The 22254-nt window shown below is 44.4% G+C and overlaps 1 non-coding gene across 1 annotated transcript; it reads left to right on the top strand.

The window, feature by feature from the left end:
- Nucleotides 1-14393: 14393 nt before the first annotated feature.
- Trnat-ugu (transfer RNA threonine (anticodon UGU)) lies at nucleotides 14394-14466 on the top strand. The gene has a single exon. It is a non-coding gene; the product is annotated as a tRNA-Thr (tRNA).
- Nucleotides 14467-22254: the final 7788 nt, after the last annotated feature.

Raw genomic sequence — 22254 nt, 5'->3', positions numbered from 1 at the left:
CAACAGACACAAGGTCAACTCCATTCGCCTACATCTTCAGCCCTCTCCTTCCCATGATTGGCCTCCACCACCCCCAGAAGCCCCACACTCCTATTCCTTTCAGTAGCTCAAGGTGATATATGTCGCAATCAGCTGGCTGTTGCTTGAATCTCATATTTTGTGTCACTCCTGGGCAATTGCACAAAATTAAATAGTTTTCTCCTTACATCTATCTCATGTCAATTTAATTCTTAGACTTGCCACAGGACCTCAAAGGCTAGAAGGAAGCATGTTCCCCCTCTACAAAAGCTCCTCCTGAGTCACATAGGCTGAACTCCAGGTGCAAGTCTGCAGACAATAAGATGGAGAATGAGTGATGCATAAAGTGTAATCTGCTTCCTCCCATGTATAGCATCCCTGTTAGAGCATTGCAAAACCTTGGATGAATAAAAAGCCTCATCAGAGAAGAGAAGAGAGGCTGATGAGGCTGGTGAGAAAGGCTTCATTGGAGTCAGAGGGCACAGTTTGCTCCAAAATGCAAAACTCTCTGATCAGTCCTTGAGTTACCCCTCTTACACACAAAACGCATAAATCAGTTCTGAATTTAGAAAGCATTATCATGTAAGAGCACACAAGTTGATAATGTGTCTTTGATTTTGAGTCATTGGGAGTCTACTAGAGGGGAGCTATTCTTTTAGCAGATACACCTCCAATTAAGGGGGGCCTTCAGTAAGAACTTAGGCTCCTTAGCCTATATCCCCAAGTGTCAGTAGTAAGCCACCCACCTTAAGTATCTTTGGATTCTTTATGCCCCTCATTCACTTCCACAGGAACAGCACCTGGATCCCCCAAAGCCTGGCCATCAGCAAGCACTTCATTATGGTGAATCAGAGACAATTCTTTATTGAGTAGCTTTGTCACAGCAGGCCATGAGTTGACAGATTCATCTCTCTTAATCCAGGCTGTATTTTTATGGCTCGCATTTCAGATAAACTTCAGGTCCCCAAATTTCCCCAGAGCCAGCTGGCTGCAGCCACTCTTGGTACCGATTCTTGTAATAGTCAAGGTTATTAGTTGCAACCAGCAGTAACTTTGAGTGATTTAAGAAGAAAATAAATTTTTGTAGGGCTTAGAAAACAGGCAAGGGCAAAGAGACTAAGCAGTTGGAACCATAGCCACGCTGGAACTACAGATGGGTCCCCGGATGCTGTGGGCAGCCTCCTGCTGAGCAGAGCTACCAGGCCTGACCACAGGGAGCTGCTGGGGGTGCTGGAAGCCCTGGGCCTGAACTTCTGACTCTGCACCTGCTGAAATCCACCCTTATTAAGTGGCTTCTTTGCTTTACTAAGCTGTATTTGTCTGCTAAGGCTGTCATAACAAAGTACCCCAGACTGAGTGACTTAACAACAGAAATTGCTTGTGCACAGGTCTGGAGGTTGGACGTCTGAGATAGAGTGTTGGCAGACTGCTTCCTTCCAAGACTGTGAGGGAGAATCTTCCCATGCTTTTCTCCATGGATTGGAGACAGCAACTTCTCCCAGCATCTCTTGGCATCATTTTCCCTCTGTACCTGCCTCTGAATCCAAATTTCCCCCTTTTTAATGTCCTATTAGATTAGAGACCACCCAGTAAAACTCATTTGATTACCTGCAATTCAAAATCAGATCAAATTCTGTGAGACTGGAAGTTCCACAGAAAACATATAAATTCTGGGGATGCACAATTCGACCCATAACATCAGTGGCCAAGATTGTATGTGTTTATGTGTGTGTCAGTGTGTGGTCAGTGTGTGTGTGTCTGCATATGCAGTACGAACTCCATCATGGCCTTAGATGTGTTTTTATGTAAAAGAAGATCACTCTAAGGCAAAAATATTGGTCATGGGAATACTAGCTAGTTCTTTGTCACCATACTATAAACACGCTTAAATATACTTTTACCAATAGTTGATAAAAACTGTGCAATACACAAGAAGATTCATGAAGCCACTGAATGCACAGCTATTACAATAGAATAAAACAAAGTCATCTAATAAAATCGTGCTTGACAGTAAACAGTGTGCACAACTTTAGTGGTGCTTCACAAATGTCATACTATTTTTGGTAACGAATGTACAGGTGGCCAGATTTTACTGATCACAATATATTTAAACATAAGTGTATCTAGGCCCTATTTATATTCAGGTGTCATTGCCCATCTCAACATCAGCTGTGTATTTTAAATGAGGCTTGTAGTCTTCTGCTTATTAGCATTTTTTTCAAAATATTGATAATGATTCCAATGAATGCATGATTCCACCGAAATATAATGTTGCTCATCATTTCTTCAAGAAGACTTTGGCTGGGCTCAGTGGCACATGCCTGTAATCCCAGCAGTGCAGGAGGCTGAGGCAGGAGGATCGCAAGTTCAAAGCCAGCATCAGCAAAAGTGAAGTACTAAGTAACCTAGTGAGACCCTGTTTCTAAATAAAAATACAAAAAAGGGCTGGAGATGTGGCTCAGTGGTTGAGTGCCCCTGAGTTCAATCCCCAGTACTTCCCCCAAAACAAAACAAAACAAAAAAAGGAAGTCTTTGTTTTGTGTACATCCTTACAAGGCTTGCCTTGGTTTGTAAAGGCAGTGCTACCAGAAGTCAAGGACCTAATGTCAAGTCTACACTTTTCAAACAATTTTTTTTTTCGAAACTCTACGTGAAATACAATTACGACAAGTACATGATAATAGGGTTAGAAAAAGCCTGTCATAAGTTACGGCCAGGCTGAATACAAGAATAACCAAAGTAGTTCTGAGTTGGTTCAGTAATACATATAGAAACATTGAACTTGATATGATAATAAAAACAAATAGATGGCCACAGACTAAAAGAAAATTGATGGGAAAGAGAGCCACCACTTTGTTAGTTTGACTCCATTTGTCATAATTCTAAATTCTACCTGCCAAGGAGTCTGAAAAAGACGACTTCTCTTTCTGAAATAAGCTAAAATCCTAAAATACTTCATAACATTTGCAGATTTCATAATCTGGCCATGGCCGGGACAAATATTGACCACTAGTGAGAAAAATGCAAAGTCTGTTTCTCAACAAGACTTTGCAAAGTCCCTGTTCTAGCCCATCGCCTCCCAGAAATGCCTTCTTCAAGACCTCGGGAGACAGAAACGCAGGATATCATTTCTGGCTTCTGAAATATTGCAAGAACTGCCTGGGGGCAGCAGAGTCAATTGTTTGAAACCTTACATGGGTCAGTAATTTGAGGCTGAGGTTCAGACCTTTCAGTAAACATCAAACCTCCCAACTCTAAGACAGCTATTTAGATACATATCCAGAAAAATATGTAAACTTGTTTTCCTCTGAGACTGCTGTGCTTCCTGTATCCAGTCAAGCCAGAAATAGCACAAGTGCAACCTTTCTCACGGTATTTTTCCACTCCTTCACTCAGTCTCAGCCAGAATCTTGAAGTGCAGAGATGAGCAATAATAATCAAAACTGGACCCTTTCCAGAAAGCACACATTGAATGAATTCAATTCCTGTATCCTCATTAGCATCACTAACAGTGGAATCGCCAGTGTCAAATGAAAGAGAGTGACTGGGAAAAGTGAGAGCAAGGAAAACGGACCATTTCCGAATGTTCCAGAAGTCACATATAACTGGAATCATGGCTCTTCAGGGTGCAGAATCTACACTACTTATTCTAAGTGAATGAGAGTTCTTCAAGATTTATGCAAGGCAATAGCCCAACCAGAGAAAGTTGTCCTGGCTCCAGCTCACAACCAGGCTGCTTTCAGATTCCCTACTTAGTTTCCAGGTAAGACCTTCAGCAGCCTTAGGAAGGATGGGTATAGACCACCATAGATGCTTCTGTCCCTTCTGCAGAGATTTTCCCTTTAGATAGTACCTTATTGCGTTTTTTGCTGCCATAACAGAATACCACAGACTGGTTATCTTACAGAGAAAAAAATTTATTACCTATAGTGACGGATGCCGAAGTTTCAAACGTAGGGGCTGCCTCTGGCAAGGGGCTTCTTACTGCATCACAACATGACAGAAAGCAGCACATATCCAGAGGGAGAAGCTCAGATCTCTCTTCCTCCTCACATAAAGCCACTAAGCCCGTGATGGGGCTCTACCCTGGGCCCTCCTTTAACTCTAAATTCCTCCCAAAGACCCCCACTTTCAAACACCATCAGCATGTGAATTTGGGGTAAAGTTTTCAGCACAGGAACTTCTAGGGGATGAATTCAAGCCATAGCAGATGTCAGATGCTGGCTGCTGCATGGGCTGTGTTTCCACATCCTGTGTAAGTGACAACTCTGGTGGACGAACTTCACCTGATCACTTAGAAATTCGGAGTTCTGGAGAGCAAAGATGTTGAGCATGGCTGTGTTTGGTACTATCTCACTGTTCAGTCATGAACCCGCCTTCAGCTAGCACCCAGTGAATCCCTATTCGGGGATTAATGCACTGATTGGGTTAAGGTTCTCATAACCCAATCATTTTCCTTCAGAACTTTCTTGCGTTATCTTATAGATGAGCTATTTTGGACACCTCAAATCCATACCATAACAGTCGATTGATTTATCAGGTGTTGCAATGTTAGCTAGCTCACCTTGGTTTTCTGATCTATAATATGATGAGAACCAGATGCAGTAGTGCACACCTATAATCTCATCTTGGGAGACTGAGACAGGAGGATTTTGAGCCCATAATTTCAAAACTGGATAATACAGCAAGAGCCCATCTGAAAAAAATAAACACAAGACTAATAATAAAAAAAAAAAAAAAGAAAAATAATGGAAGCAACTTCACAACGGTGAATTGGCTTAACATGACGTCTGGTCTCTCTACCGTTACTATTATTTCCGTGGAAAACATTTTCTGATAAATTGTAAGAAATGAATCAAGATGTCATGTAGTGTGCATGATCACTAAACATATAGAAATTCAATTGTCTTAGATTCATCTGAGACAATGAGGGAGAGTTGGTAGGCAGCCTTGGTACAGATCATAGTCACTGATAATTCAGCTTCAGGCATTTCTGAACAATCTAGAAGTACAGTGGCCCATGAATGACCCCAAAAAGAAATATCTCTTTAAACATACACTTCTGAATTTCTGGCATTTAAGAGAACTATCATAACAAATTAGGTTGTATAGGAAGCAATTTCTTTAATGCATTTGAGTGGTCAAGAAAAAACGAAAAAAAAAAAAAACCAGTTACTCCTTGCCATCTTAAATTAGAAAAGTAGATATTTTCAAATGCAAACAAAATGAGAAATAGTGGAATTTAATGTGAGTATATTTGAGCAAATCCTATTGCTGCCTGGATTTAAAAATACCAGCTTTGAACAGAAGAAAAGCCACCTGCCAGTGAAGTTTATCTATGTGCACTAAACTGAAAAAGTCACGTTCTTTCTCTAATAAAATTCTAAAACAGATGATTAATACAGCCAAGGACTGAGTTAGATTAATTAATTTGGCTAATTTGAAATAATATGGCATTTTGACAGCATAATTTAGTCTCAGCTCAGTGATGAAAAACGGACTTCAAGAGATTCTTCCCCAAGTGTTTCAGTCTTGGAATCATTTTAATTTCATGTTGATCTAATTAGTAATTTCAATCACAGGGGGAAGAAGAGGGAAAAAAAAAAAAAACATTTCCTCAGTTCCTGGTCAATAATTTTGTACCCACGTGGACATGAGCACTCTCCCACTTCTCACTAGGGGGCTGGAAGGCTTCCATCTGATAATGGATGATAATGGATGGATGGAGCTTTCGCACAGCTGGCTGTCCTCCGGGGAGACCGTGCGGCTGGTGACTCCAGGGAAGGAAGAGCTTCAGGAGGCACTCGGACACGGACAGCAGTTCACTCAACCTCCAGAGCATCTCTGCCTGGAAATAGGCAGCAGCCATGGCAGAAAGGGAGAGGTTGCACCATTTGCTCCACTATTATGTGAAAGACGATCAAGGATGCTGTGGGGATATAGGATGGGAACTAGGTGGGTACAGGAATGTCCCCCTTCCAAATGCCAAGAGCAGGGTGCACGCCGGGGGGGTCCCTACTGCCCAGTGCTCACATCGCGGCTCCAGGGAGAGACAATTACAATGAAATGCAAAGGTGACAATAATTAAAGGAAGAAAAATGGACCGAAAATGTCAGTTCATAGGAGTGTGACCAGAAGGAGGCCACCCCACAAAAGGACAGCAGGCCCAGAGGTACACCAGGGCCTGCAGGTGCCACTGTTTTAGACAATGGTCATGACCCCCTATTCCAGAAAGGAGGTGCTGGCCCACTTGACAGAAGCCCCAGGGAACAGCGCCTTCCGTCCATTACCTTAGGGGCAGCTCTTGGAGTTGATTCAATTGTTTGCAGTTCTTGCTTTAAACTTCTCACATTTTGTTTAAAGCCAAAGAAAATTGCTTGTTTGGGGTGCATTTACGAAGTGCTCACAACACTTGAGAGTTAAACATGTCCAAATATCACCCAAACCAGTCTTTTATTTTTACACGACAACACTGAGGCACAGGCAGATGAATGGCACCTCAGGGAAGCTTCTCCAGTTGGTGATAGGAAGCAGGATTATAAGTTTCCTGAGCAGGATTGGCTTCTTAGGTATGTCTGCTTGGAAGGGAGAGTTTAATGGAAGAAATGAAGCAAAATTTAAAAAGCCACAATAGCAAGACCAACAGCATGGAGGTCTGGACCAGAACCAAGAAAGCAAAGGGGCTAGACTTCCAGCACAATAATCCAGGAGCTGCTCAGTGCAGAAGGAGCATAAATTGAGCTTCCCACCGTGTGCCCTGGTGGAATCTTGCACTGTAAGCTGATGTCATCCCTGGGGGAACCAGCAGTTTTCAAGATCAAGTGCCACCTGCCCCCATTATAGCAAAGTCCCCTTTCGATTTCCTCTCAGCCTCTGGCCCCTTCCAGAAGATGTCCAAAGAAGTTTCCTCCTGTGGGCTTAGGATGCTGTGGAAGGCAAAGTCTGTTCTAATAAGCTGTAAGGATGCCGAATTTCTCAATTCTGCCTTATGTCCTCCTGTTCTATGTGCCTTTGAACTTCTCTTTATAATTGTTCTTTTCTATCCTGCTGCCATACCTTTACACCTCTTCATGCTTGAGAGAGAAATTGTCTCAATTTGTTCTTCCCAGCCCCCATCTCTCCTGCATATCCCTGTGGGATTAACCTCTTCATTCATGATCACTTTCCACCTGCCCTATGCAACACTTCAATGGCTCCCCACGCTCCCCAGTCTGAAGTCCTTTCCCTTTGTCTGGCCCTCAATCCTAAAATTTATACCACCTTCTTCTTCCCAGAAGTGAAGTCTCAAGAAGGCACATGCTCCTGGGCCAGTCCTGATCAGGACCCAGGCCTAGGCACCGCACCTCCCTCCCCCTCCCCTCATGCCTTCTTCTCCTGGAGTCCTCCCCTCCTGCATCATCATCTGAACTTTTTGGTGTTCTCAAGCCCTTGCTGGGTCCCACTTCCCTCCTGAACCGAGTCTTGTCTAAAAGCCTCTCAGCGTTATTTCCCCTCTGAACAGAGCCACTCAGCAAGTGCAAATGTTGGCATTGTTGTATGGGATGGTGGCCACTGCATTTCAGGTGTCCTCTCTGCATACCCTAGATCCTTCTGAATCCCACTGAACTAGCTCTTAGGTAATCGGACTCTCCTAAGAAATAAATGGGGTTTCTTATGTTCACTACATAGATCAGGCCTTGTTTTACTTCTTTTCATATTTCCCTAAGGACACAGCTACATATTATAATTTACCATATCTGAATTATCTAGAGTGATTACAAACTGTTGATCCTAATGTGAATTAATACTTGAGAAGCTGAACAGTATGATAAATTCAGGACCATGTAGGTGCCTACCCAGCTGTGTGGATGCTTTCACCATCCCATACAACAGTGCCAACCTTCCATTTGCCGGGCTGCTCTATGCACCCTGCTTTCTCAGGGCATGAGGACTTAAACTGCCAGTGGAGCAATGCCAGGAACACTGTCCCTTTCACAGTGAGGTGTCCACTCAGCCTCAACAGGGTTCTGGGAGAAGTATATAAATCCTTAGGCTGATACCCCTGGGAGTTGGTCTCTTTAAGGATAAAGACTGTATATTCCAGTCTCCCTGGGAGTCAGAGCTTTATTTACATTTATGTTTTGATATTATGCATTTATTTTCTTCCCTGGTCTTTAGAACTTAAAATCCTGGGGCTGGAGCTGGAGCTCAGTGGCAGAGTATTTGCCTCGCATGTGTGAGGCACTGGGTTCAATCCTTAGCACCACATAAAAATAAAATAAAATAAAACTTAAAATCCTGTATCTCAACTAAAGTGTCTTTTTAGTAAAAAAATTATCCTAATCCTCCTCCTCCAGTGAATTTTCAAGGGTTGAGTTAATGTAGCAATCAGATAAGAATGGCCCTTACAATACCAAAACCATTCATTTACTTCCAACTTCAAAGCAGGATTTAAAAAAAAAAAAATCCTGACTCAGTTAGTCTGAGACTAAGAGCCAAGTCATTCTCTCCTGCAGTTTTTAATTGTAAGTAGTAACTGCCCAACAAGCATCCTGGCAGGAAGTTGGGCAAGAGGAAGAGAGAAGAACTGACTTGCTGGAAACCAGTCCGCTGCTGCCTTCTGCAGGCTCCGTGGAACCAACCACAGTTAAGTCCTCTCAGTGAATAGTCCTGGTCAGCGCAACACTGGGCCCCAGGCCCAGGCCCACTGACCTGGGGCTCTAGGAGAGCAAAGCTGGCTGTCATTTACAACACTTTCAGAGCAAGAGTGGGGCAGTCCTTGGAATCTGCTGGACTGGGAATGGGGGAGGGGAGAACAGGGTTCCTGCCAAGTTCAATGCCAAGGTGTTTCATTCATGCCAAGGAGCATAAACACCACCCTAATGGAGGAAAGTAAGGGTCCCAGGCCCAGGGAAAGCCCTTGCAGAATCTGTGGCTACCACATCACATTCTGCTGCCTCAGCCCCTGCCTGGACTCTAGGCAGGACTCACCTGCATTGGCTTTCTTGGGATTTCCCAGACTGAGGGAACCTTCCATATTGTTCTCATGATCCCTTTCTCTCTGAGATCAGAAAGGGGAGAGAAGGAGAGAAAATCTAAGGAGGAATGTAGTAACTGGATCTTGTTTCTATCTTGTAATGACCAGTGAGGCAGGAATTACTATTATACTGGCTTCTTGCTTACGATAAGAGAATTAAGGCCCATCAAAATTAAGGACCATACACAAAGCTTCACAAGGCTCAAGTGGGGGTCTGAGCTTCACCCCAACATCCACTCATTCACAGTCAGATTTGTCCCAAAGGACTGCACTGCCAGGCTCTTTGTTCACACAGTTGTAGGTCAGCTGGTCAAGGATTCTAGTGAATTCTCCATATGGCGCCTTTTGTGCTCTCCAGGGCCACAGCCACAGGCTATTCCATGTAAACGCACAGTTCCCATCTGCAGGCCATCCTCTTCTTCTGGGCACCTGTAATGTCCTGGCACTCACAGGTGCAGAACCGAGGCTCAAGGCCGTGTATGAGCAGATGCTGTCCTGTTAGCTCCATGTCTGTCCAAGGGCACTCTCCTTACACAGTTGCACGTGGTGCAGAGAAGAGGGGATGTGCCCCTCAAGGTACATGCCAACCATGCTTGCCTCTTCCTAGCTTGCTCCTGTTATGAGATAAATCAAGGATAAGATCCAGACAGCGCCTTGGAGACTGGCAGTGTCCATGCAAGTCCCCAGATCAGACTCAAGTCACATCCATGAATGAACGCCATGGGGTCATCTTCTTTTCTGAGGGGCTCTATTGAGGCTGCTTATTCTGCTGCAGCATGGGCCAGATATCCACCTAATTCCTAAGACTTTGCCCCACCTCTGCTTTGAGTGATGTGGCATCCACTGAAGACCAGGCCTTCACTGTTCAGCTCCTGGGAGTGTTGACTGCTGAGGTGCAGAGCTGAGGGACCCCACAAGGCCTCTGCTAATGGGGCTGCCCCACAGGGAAGCCCCAACCCAACTGCCACTGCAGACACAGAGTACAGGCCCCCTCACCTGCTTCAGTAGATTCTCCAGTGGTCCTCCAACTCCAGAGCACCTGTGTGAGCCCTTAGAATTCTGTCCTTTGTAATCTGCCCGGCTCTGCCTTCCTAGCTCATCCTATCCCCACCCCTCCTGCAGCCTCCACCACATAGTCTCTTCCAGAAAATCCATCTTGCAACATTCCCATCAAACTTAACCCATGTGGTTAACCTCTGAGCCCTCCTCCCCTTCCAGGAAAGGATGGCCAGAGCTGGAGAAGTGAGGGTAATCCAGAGGCTTGGAGAGGGAGCTGTATGTGGAGGCCTGTGTCACTCCAGTGGGACTGAAAACATCAGGGCAATATCTCCTCTGACCTTGCACAAAAATCAACTCAATCTATCCATGGCTTTAAAATACTCCCATAACCCATAACCCAGATGGATACACAGATGCATAAGGTGTTTTTGTCAGGTTTTTCACTGCTGCAACTAAACAACCCAACAAGGACAATTTTAGAGGAGGGATAGTTTATTTAGAGGCTCACTGGTTCAGAAGTCTCAGTCCACAGTCAGCCAGCTCCATTCTTCAGAGCTGGAGGTGTGGCAGAACATCATGTTAGAAGAGTGTAGTGGAGAGCAGCTGTTCACATAATGATCAGGAAGGAGAGAAAGAGAGAGAGAGAGAGAGAGGGAGAGAGAGGGAGAGAGAGAGATTGATTCAAAATATATACCCCAATAACCCACCTCTTTCAGCCACACCATAACTGCCTTCAGTCAACAATCAGTTAATCCCATCAGGAGGATGAATTCACTGAGTGGGTGAAACCCTTCATAACCCAATCAATCATTTCTCCTGTAAACCTTCTTGAACTATCTCACACATGAGCTTTTGAGGGACACCACACATCCAAACCATAATATAAGAGAATAAGAGAATTAATTTTATTTATATTATTTATCTACCTTTCCTGTATCATCTATCATCAATCTATAGCTATTGATTATCTATCATCTGCTACATATGTATATATACAATATTTGTTGTTGTGTTTGTATGTGTGATAGTTTTATTCATTACAAAAACAGAATTACACAAAATATAGTATGGGCTGTGGATTTTATAGCCTTTATAACACAACTGAAGATGATGAGAATCAACCAAAACTTGTTGGCATAATTTTTGTAAACATAATATTTCATAATATTGAAGTTTTTGAGAACTATATGATTGAAGTAACAAACACTGTGGCTTTTATAATAAACAAATTTAAGGTTAAATCCACTGTGCTAGTGCCTCTACGGGGTAGAGAGTGACTCAAACATATTCCTGCCTCCAATGTCGTTCTCTTCCTACCATACAATGCCATGTTCTCAACTCAACATTCTGAATTTATTCAAATATAATTAACAGGCAATGCCTGACTTGGTAGTGTAGAGGAAGTGTGGCAGCCACCTGCCTTCAGTAGGGGCAGCTCTGCAGAGCATCCCAGCTCCCAAGCCTCCCCTGGACTTTGTTACCCATTGTTGCCAGTGGATCAATAGCCTGGCATCACCTGTGAGCTCGTTAGAAATGCCAGTCTCAGGGTTCACTCCATACCCACTGAAGCAAGATCTGCATTTTAATAAAACATGACTCAGGCCATAAATGGTAGTTATTTAGCTACATTATTTTTTTTAAAAAATGCCAAAGTATAGGAAAAACAAGGTACAATAGTAATGCTACCATTTTTTTAACTTAGCATCATTTTGAAGAATATTGTTTCATACAAAAAGTATGTTAAAGAAAGGCAGAGAAAGCAAATTGCAAAGTTTGCGCTAAGTTTAAGCAAAGACCCAATTTAACTCATATATATTATTTGCTAGTGATTCTGACCTGTTATAATTTTTACTTGGCTGATTTGATGTCTTGCAGTAGGAAAAGCTGCTGCAGTAAATTATTGGCTTTCTAAGTCTGCGGAGCAAGAGAGAGAAGCTTAAATGTAATGAATACCTGTTGACATCATGCCTGAACTCTCTGTCAAGTCTAATCTTGATCAGAGGTTTTACTCTCAGAGCAACTGGAATATTCAATAGCCTTTATAAGCTCTTGAAAATGGTTTATAGACTTGATTATAATGTGAAACCATAAGAACAACCAAGATTTCAGAAGAGATTCCTGTGCAAGCTATGTGTGCCCAGCTACTTAGAATCTATGTGCATGAGTTTTAAAAAGCATAATCTATGTAAAATAGATGTTTACATGGGAGGGGATGAAGAGAACAATGGATTGTGATTTCAATTTTTTTCTTGACATTGCCACTTCTGCCTTCCATTCCCAAGTAATTAAAGGTAGAACAGGTGTAGAAGAAACCTGACTGAATGATGCTCTTGGAAAAAAAGGGACCTTATCATGACATAATTTATTGTCCATCGTTTTATAGCTCAAACCATAAATACAGGCATCATTCATAATTGCTCTTTATCTCTTACTTTCCATATAACAAAGCTGTTTTGACTCTACCTCCAAGAGCTTGTTTCAATCCATCTATTTTTCTCCTGATGCTTGGGTTACTGGTGTCTCTCAGGACGTACCCATTCAGTGTTCCTGAATTGGAGGAACCCGTCTCATGACCCTGCTTCCACTTTGTCTCCTAAAGTTATTCTTTATTTTTTTTTCATTAGTTGCTCATGACAATACAATGATCTTGACATATCACACATTTGAATCAAATGGGGTATGAATTCTCATTTTTCCAAGTGTACAGGTTTCAGAATCACATTAGTTATACGGCCACGAATATACTACACCAATACTAGTGTCTATTTTATTCTTCAAACAACTGTGCTTTAAATCTTATTAGCCACACCTTCACAAAATATAAAAGAGTGAATGAGCCAATGAAACCACAAATAAAATCATTCAACCGAGAAATAGCTGAGTGATCAACACATTTCTTCTGTGTTAGATTTTGTCTATATTTCTGTTTCTTTAAGGAATCTACAATCATGTTACTGAGAAAAAGACCTACTCTGATTCAACAAAGCTAATTCTAATATAAGACACTTAAAAATAAGTGTCATGGTTCATGGGGTATTAGAAAGTAATATCTTAGCAGGACTGTGAGAATTTCACATGACAATCCTGGAATCCAGTAAGAGGGTGATTGATGTTTCTGTCCACATTTTTGAGGAATCTACTTATCAAGAAAGGTTGAGATATTATTCCTGCAAAGCTTGGGGACTGGCCTCTAGATAAATTCTGTATCTGTGTTCATTATGTGTCCTAAGGAATTAGCCTTTCTCCTGCAAGAAGGTCCTCAGCTAGAAAACTGTGATAATTTAAAATTCCTCAGAAGCTGCCTGGTGGAGTCCTGAGATGGTATAGCCTGTGCTTTTTGAGAACGGGAAGCTTTTCCCTCTACCTTTGCAACCTGACACTTTTCCTACCCCTCCCTTTATCAGCTGCGACCCATGACTCACCTAGCAAATAGGCACAGAGGGAAGGGGATCATGGCAGACTCTGATGTAGGACATGACAGCCCTGGACAGTCATGTCCAGTTTAATTCTGTCATGTCCAGTTTAAGTCCTAAAGCAGTAAGGACTAATTCCTGGGATTTCTCCTCCTGCTTCCCTATTTCTCTTTCTTTATTTCTTTTTTTTTATTGGTTGCTCAAAACATTACAATGATCTTGACATATCATATATCATACATTTGATTCAAATGAGGTATGAATTCTTGTTTTTACCACATGTACAAATTGCAGGATCACATTGGTTATACATTCACATTTACACATACTGCCATATTGTATTGTAAGGGACCGGCGAACGACGGAGGAAGAGACCACCAAGAGACCGACTCATGCAACCGCAAAAGGGGGTTTATTGAAGATCCAGCGCGCTGGGGCTCCATGCTCACTCAAGAAGGGAGAGCAGCCAAGAGCCCCAAGCAGGGGTTAAGCAGTGCTTAAGTACACTTTTTGGGGAGGGCGGGGGCTTTGCATACATGAGAGCAAATCATCATGAGGCACGGGAAAATCAAACAACAACTGTCAAACATGATTAGTTCATTCATTGGCGGGAACAGGTTGGGCGGGGGTGATAGGTTAGTCCTAAGGCGGGGTGTACATTCAAACTGATTGGATTAGGCCCCGGAGTGTGAACGTGCTGAGCTGCTCTGAGCTGCTCGGGGTCGGGTTGTTAAGCAACTAGGTAGTCAAGGGGGGAATCTGACACACATCTAATGGGCAGTTCTGGGAATTGTCTTAACTGCCACAGGAATTTCAGGCTTTGAGTGTAGCTTAGAAACTTTACAATACCTGGTCCTTTACATTTTAACTCAGGCTGTGCAGCTTAAAAGCTTTACAATGCCTGGTCCGTTACATTTTAACTTCAGTTTCTTTTATTCTTTCAGTATGATGATGTAGCTCAGTTGGTAGAGTGCTTGCCTTGTATGCACAAGGCCCTGGGTTCAATCCCCAGCACCACCACCCCCACCAAAAAAAAAAAAAAAATCTTTCTTTATTTCTGAATGAATGTCTTTGTGTGCTCCAGAGGTTAAGATCTTTCTGGGAAAAGCAGCTCTGTCTATAAGAAGATTCTTATGTGTTACTTCCCCCGGCCACTTTTTTTTTTTAATGGTCACTCAGTAAAATCAGAAAATAGTTGTGAAAAGTATGTTGTGTACTCTGCATAAACAACTGTCTAATTCATCCCTAACCAGACCAACTTTAGTTACGGCAATGGGATGATTTGGGACATCCTCATCAATGCTATTGATGACATCCAACTTGCAGTGTGGTGGTCCATGGTGGGAAGTCATAACAGGAGAGGCAGCTTTTAGCAGGTGGTGGTGACACATATCCTGTAAGGCCCTTGATTCTCATCTACACCATGTGTGGGAAGGGAGTAGGAAACTGTTGGAGGTGTGGACTGGCTGGATATAAAAACAAGACAAGCCGTATTAAGAAATAAACACAAAAGATGTGAAGTAAATATTCAAAGCAGGGGCTTGACTGGTGGAAGAGACCTGATAGGTTTGATCCTAACAAAGGGAAAAGCCCTCGAATGTTTTATTTATAGTGAAACACATCAAAGGGATTCAGTAAGGAGCTTCTTCAGGAAAACAGGATAAGAATGGGGAAAACAAGCTGTTTGGAACGTGGCAGGTTACGCCCATCTCTTAGCAGCTGCGTTTGAACCTAGGGCTGTGAGCTAAGGCAGGGCTTCGGCATGATCTGGGCTTTCTTGAACTGGGGCATTTCACTCAGGAGTTCCCAAAAAAGCACCTTCCCTGCTTTATGATGGCTCAAACAAACCTATAGTTCATACATAGCTTCCAACATCTGACTATAGGACAGCCCCTCTAATTCCCATAACTAGGTCTTGTTCCTGCTGTAGCTCAGGAGATCAACCCAGAGGCACAGCCTACAGGGGCTTCAACCGCCCAGAGAAATGGAGGAAAAACTGGGTTCATGGTAAGTTCTTCGGAAATCCACGCATTTCTGGGTTATCCTTCAAAATATAGGAAATGGTTTTTGTAAGAGTCACAAAGAGCCAAATTGCTACATTAAACGGAGATACTTTGCTTCTCCAATTCAATGGGACAAAGTTGGAAAAGTCTTTCCCTCCCGTAGCCTGGAGTACAGTGCCAGGAAGGACCAAGCATTCCTGCTGCTGATGTCCTCCTGTGCCACTGAGTGATATACACTGTTGAGAGCCACAGCTGAGTGGGAATGACCCTGGCATTTTGCCAGAAGGAATGGTTGAGACATGATGCCAGCGAGCTTTTAAGATGATGATAATTAAGTTAAGCTGTGTATAATTGCTGTGACTGGATGATACTGGATTGAAACAGGCTGTATATTCAGTTGTATATAGACCCCTGCTGTCCAGCAATAGGTCGGCTCAGGAATAGGGCAGCTCCTGCTGCCTCAGGCGCTGGCTACTTTTGAGTTCTCTCAGAGTTCCTGTTGAGTTCCAGTTGAGCTCTCCAGGGAATTCCTGGAGAGTTCATGTTGGTTGGTGAAGGACCTGGGGAGGGAGTTCCGGTTGGTGTGGTGTTCCTGGAAGGGCCGCGTGGGTGGCGGAGTTAGAGCAATAAAGGAGTTCCTGTTTGAACCTACAAGTGCCTGTGGCAGCTTGGTTATTTTGTGCCCAGCCATACTGCAGCAATACACCAGGGTTCCTCATGCAACCCTGAGGAGCAGGTTCCATGTGAGGGACCACAGCTACAGCCCTTCCTGCTGGACACAGCAAGTCCTGCTTGCAGCTGATCTCTGTTTGGGGTGGACTCTCCATCTCCAAGATCTGGTGAAAAACCAAAGTTCTCATTTCATCTCAGCAGTTTTCAAATATTTGTGAACCATCAACCCTCCCCTGGATGAAAATCCACATGTAAAAACAGATGAACTCAGAAGTTCCTTTTAAAGTGAAGGGCAGTAGAATAGGCCTCATGAATTGACACTTAACCCTTGGTTTCTCACAAAATGACTACATTTAAACAGATGACCATTCATTAATGGTCATCTGTTTAATGACAAGGTCATTAGGGTGGCCCTCATCCAAGAGAACTGGAGCCTCATAAGAAGGCACTATTAGGACACAGAAACAGGGAAGAACAGGTGAACACATGGGGAGAAGAGGGCGATCCACAAGCCAAGGAGACAGATCTCCTGCGACTTTGCCCAGATATCCCCAAGAAATCCTGACATTTTATAAAACATTGTTTCTGAAAACCACCAATGTAATCCCATCCCCTTATTTTGGAAGCACAGAATTAGTCCCAAGACTTGATATCAGTCCATGAGGCACCCCAGCAGAGCAGAGGATGGTCATGATACACAGGCCCAACTTCATCGTCCCCTCCCTGCTGTCCAGGGCACCTGGACAGGGAAGGAAGGGGCTGCTTGGCACACAGACACTCCGGGACCCCTTGCTTACTGGATGGATATGCTGATCTGAAAAGCAACACAGGGAGCCTCTAGCCCAGGGCTAGCCCCCCTCAACTCTCGGCTCCCTCCCCACCCTGCATGAGATGTGACTTCTGGTGGGTTGTATTTAATCTGGATTTACAGTTTATATCTCACCACTTTTGCTCATGTTGTGCTTAAATAATTTTCCTTTTCCAACAATTAAGCATGGACTTATTTCACCAGATGATTCTAATGACTAATCCTCACAAACGATGTGAGATCTAACTTTTTCTTTTCTGAGAACACAGAGGATAGAGAACCATGGTCCCCTTCTGTTATAAGAACCTGAACATTAGAAAACACATTCTCTGGCTCTGTAGGAAACAGAGTGTGTTCAGAAGAAGAGGAGGAATCAAACAGAACCCAACAATTTGACTTTGACCTTGACTGGTTTGGCTGCTTTATTGTTTTTTGGTTTTTTTTTTTTTTTTTTTTACTGAAACACCATCAAGAATTTATAAGAGAAATAAAGGAGCCGTCAGCTTACTATGGTCACAAAGACAGCTTTCCAAGGAGCAAAATCTCACAACCACCTTTTGCTATGGACTCCATGCTGGGAAGAAAGGAGGGAGACACAGAGATGTGGCCACATCATCTGCTTTTCTCAGGGGCTGCAATCCAGAGCCCAAGCCTGCCTCTTAATGGCGTGTTACCCACTGGCCACTCAGAGACCACCCAGTCCTTACACCCAAGCCAAGGGCCTTGGCCTGCTGGTGCTGCCCTCACAAACACCACAGGTTGAGGGGCTGAAATATGTCATTGAGTTTTTCACATTAATTTTCTAGAGGCTGGAAATCTGAGATAAGGGCATCAGCAGGCCTGCTGCCTTCCAGGGCCTCTCTTCTTGGCTTACCGATGGCCATCTATATCTTCACAGGGTTGTTTCTCTCTGTGTGTCTATGTCCTAACCCTTTTCTGATAGGGACACCAGACAAATGTGATTATGGTCCTGCCCTATGATCTCATTTTACTTTGATCACCCAAAGACCTGAACTCCAAATACTGCTGTGCTCTGAGACACTAGGGATTGTGATTCTGCATCTGAATTTGGGGGGTCATGTACCATGGACAACATCAAGTTCCCCCATTTGGTGCCAACCTCCATGTGCTCCTCCTCTCCACACATTTGTCGAATGCAGCGAACAGACTCCAAAGCTGACCTTGAGCAGATTCTGCCATCCATATATGGTGTTTCCAGTCCTTCCTCCCTGAGATGACTAAGCTCCCGGAGAAGAGAGTGTTGCCTGGGTTGAGCAATGTAAGAGTTATGGGCACACACAGACACAAGTGTGGGGACCTCAGGACAGGACAGGGAGCAGCAGCCCATCCAGCAGCATGTGCTGTCCAGCTCACATGCATGCACACCTGTGTTCATTTGCTCCACCGTGTCTCCTACCTCTCTTAATCTTGCCCCACGTCAAATAAAAGGTAACAGGAGATTGAGGAGAACAAGCCAGTAGTGCTGAAGGCATTGGCCCAAGGGCATTGAATAATAAATATTCAACCCTTCTCTCCTCCAATCCTGCTATCTAGCTTCTGTAATTCAGGACACAGTGAGAACAGTGCATGCCTCATCTGGGCCCCTCTGTGCACCCCTGTCTCCTTAAAGTGGGTCCCTGGTCCTAGCAATGTTGTTGAGTCGGACATACTGTAAGTCCCAAGACAGTGATGCTGGCCAGTGTTGCCATGAGAGAAGGCAGCACCAACCTGGAGAGGCATCATCTCTGAAAGCGCATGAAGGAGAAAGTAAGAGGAAAGGAGGCAGACCTCAATGGACCTGCGAGGTTTTGTTAAGCAGTCAGGGAGACAGCTGTAGAACCAGGAAATTGTGAAAATTTAGAGCCCAGTGTTTTCCTTCCCTCCCTGGGACCAATTGTCCTCCTTTTCTCCCTGGATGTTGTTGTTTTCCCTTTCTCTCTGGGGGGGGGGGCGGTGTTGTTTCCCATATCCTTCAATCTCTGATGAGATGCAGCTCCTCTCCCTGCAGGGCCTGACCACCCAGCCACACCTTCTCCACATCCCTGAGGCCAAATATATCTTCACCTCAACTCACAGAGTTTATGGCCCAGTGCTGCCCATATGGAGATCCTTCCTTTAACGGTGTCTCTCTGAATTTCCCTCATGTGGGACTGAGACACAACTACAGGGCATTATTGTCTTGCATACAAATACTATGCACTCAGCTGGTAAAGATACCACATTAGGAGACTTTGATTGGAGCCATCATTTGGTTAAAGTCACAGTAGCCCAGTATCATCTCAAATAATTCACCTAACCCTGTCAGGGAATGGCGGGGCCACCAGCCCAAATGCTCTAAGTCTTCAGGGTGGCAGGAATCCCTCCAGTTGCACCCAGAATTTGCCTTGTTTCTAGTTTCCTATTGTGACTAAAGGTGGCTGTTTCAATCAGCTCAGGCTGCCATAATGGATTAGCCCAGCCTGGGTGGCTTATACACAATAGAAACTTATTTCTGTCAGTTCCACAGGATGAAAGTTCAAGATCAAGGTGCTGGGAGATTCAGAGTCTGATCAGGGCCTGCTTCCTTTTTCATAGACTATGGCTCTGTATCCTTGCATTGATACAAGAGCACTAATTCAAGGACACTAAACACCTTCGGTACGCCCTCCTTCCTAACACATCACCTTGGGGACTTGGCTTCAACACAGGAGTTTTAGAGGGACACAAACATTCAGACCACAGTGGGGGAAATCCACTTGACTTTTCTCATCATAACAACTAGTAACATCTAACATAACACCCACAGAGCAAGGTTCTTCCTGACATTACATACACACTAGAATACTAGGAAATGGCCAAAATTGGTAATGGACCCACTAAACTGGAGGTGTGGTATGAACTTGGGAGAGGACGCTGTCATCTGATCTCCAAGTGGCATGGATCATAATGTCATTAGTGCTCTTTTTGTATCACAGTTAACTCCTTGAATAATCTTGATATTCCCCCTTCCATAGTGTACAGAAACAGTGTATGCATGTCTGTGCTTTCTTCAGGGGCAAGATTAGGAAGTATTTATTATATATGCTTGCCCTAATGTTGAGGGGCATGGCTCCTTATTTAATCAAGTGGCTGTAGGTCTGAGAACCAGTTCGGTTCTGAGTTGAGAGATGGATTTTGATATTTCATTTTGACAGCCTATATCAGTCTTTGGGGTCACTTGCTCTTAATCATTTGGGGTCATACAGGCCAAGCAATGTCTTTACCGGCACCCCCCAGAATACCACGGCGTCTCCACATTCCTGCAGGGACCTGACTTAGGACCTTCCATTTGCCATTCATTTGTTGCCTGTAATAGTGCTTGTGCCACTTTGCTTCAGAAGGGTAAGCGACATTACCTGGGCTTGGCTATTCTGGAATCCCACAGTCCCTCTGGCATGAGGTAGCCCAGCTCCACAGCATCTGGCCCTTCATCAGCCTTGACTTCAGGAAGACAGTCACTGAACTTCACCATCATTGGGTCATGCATTGCTTTAGTAGAAAGAGTGTCCTCTGGGCCTGCGGTGGAATGCAGTCATCTGGGGGCTTCTCTGACTATATGCAAGAAGTTAATTCTAGTAGTCCTCTCTCTCTGTCACTTCTGCCTCTGTTCTCCATCTGGGCAATCCAGCTTCCCCACTTCACCTACTGTGGATCACCATCTTCTGCAAACACAAAAAAAGCATCCACACAGTGTTTTAGGACTGGTCTCAGCATCCTGTTTAGACATCTGAGTCACAAGAGCCTGTCTCTATGTCTAGCTTATTTCTCACCCATCTGCCTCAGCTCAATGTCACTAGGATCTATAGCCCTACATACCCTCCTGGGTCCTCCAATGTCAGCCTCTGCAGCTCTTCTGATATATTACCCACTTCCTTCTACAGCTAGTACAGGACATTCCAACCTGGACCAGGATGAGACCTGTCTATGATCTTTGGTCTAAACACATGGGGTGAGATGGGGGTGAGGAACTTTGTCTCCCAGCGCCCCCAACACAGGTAAGGTGAATGGTGTCTAGGCGGGAAATGTTGTTCCCTTTAGCAAGGTGGAAGGGCCACTCCTGGATGACCAAAGGGTTCAGGGAAGAGCAGTTCAGAGTTCACAAGCATATCTCCCCATTGATCCATTTCAGGTTCACCGTCCCCTCTCCAGCCAACAGGGTGGGACTTGCTATGACAAACAGTCCAGTCTCTCCTGATTTCGTGAATGTTGCAATAAATTCCCGAGCCTGGTTTTCAGCAGCACGTCTCCAATGAAGGCATGAGATTCTCTCCCAGCACTTCCAAGGACACTGGTTCAGCTTTGGTAGTTGGCTAATGGGAGCCTGCCATTGCTTCCTTCATGGTTTTATGGCAGGTAATCAAAGGCTGTGAAAAGCACAATTGTCATTTTTGTTTCCCTCCTATCTCCAGCTCACTAACACCATTGTGGACGGAGGTCCCTCCCACCCTCCCCCACCATAGTCATGACAGGCTTCAGCTTTGTGGCATTGCAATGTGAAAGCAGATCTGCTTTCAAGAACCACTTCTAGTTAGAGTGACCAGGACACCCAGTTTGCCCAGAAGCTTCCAGATTTAGCACTGAATGCTGGTATTCGGTGAATCCACAGTCTCAAGCAACTGGAAATTCACCTGACTTCTGCTGCCAATTGTCTTAACTAGGGAGTCCCTTGACAGAGACCAAGACAGGGACTGGGGTGCAAATTGTTTATGTGGGACATGGTGGCAGGGAGCCCCATGAAGAGACTGGAAAGCAGGAGAGGGAACAGTTGGAAGTCACATCCCTCTCATACCCATAGAGAATTCTGGAAATCCTAATTGGTTTCTTCTGGGCCAGCCAAGATTCACCTTGCTGCAGACCCTATAAGAGGCTGCCGGGGTATTCTTCAGAGTTGTGCCACAGAAAGGAGGGGGCATCCTGGGGCTCACCCCTCATTGGAGGAGGGTCAGAGCTGGGGCGTTCACTTGCTGGCATTTCAAGCTTGCCAGAACATGGCTGGGCAGGTTCCACAGCAGAGAATAAACTCACTCAGTCAGAAGGGCCCAGCTAGAGGAGCAAAGGGAATCATCAGGCCTTGAGAAGGGTAGGCATAGGAGAGATGGAGCGCATGGCAGACTCTGACAGTGTCTGTGGTGCTGCCACACACAGATGTCAAATCATTGCTTCTCAGCCATTTAATCATCTGCTGTAAAGGCTGCACTGTAGGCACCTCCTGGGGTGTGATGCTGCAGGGAGACCACGGGGCAGCGGCCTGTGGTTATGAGTTGCTGGGGTGCACACATGTGTGTGCGTGCACACACACACACACAC

The sequence above is a fragment of the Callospermophilus lateralis genome, chromosome 13, assembly GCF_048772815.1.
Source record: "Callospermophilus lateralis isolate mCalLat2 chromosome 13, mCalLat2.hap1, whole genome shotgun sequence".
Taxonomy (NCBI): domain Eukaryota; kingdom Metazoa; phylum Chordata; class Mammalia; order Rodentia; family Sciuridae; genus Callospermophilus; species Callospermophilus lateralis.
The sequence above is the reverse complement of the archived record's forward strand: the minus strand, read 5'-3'. Positions and strand labels throughout refer to the sequence as shown.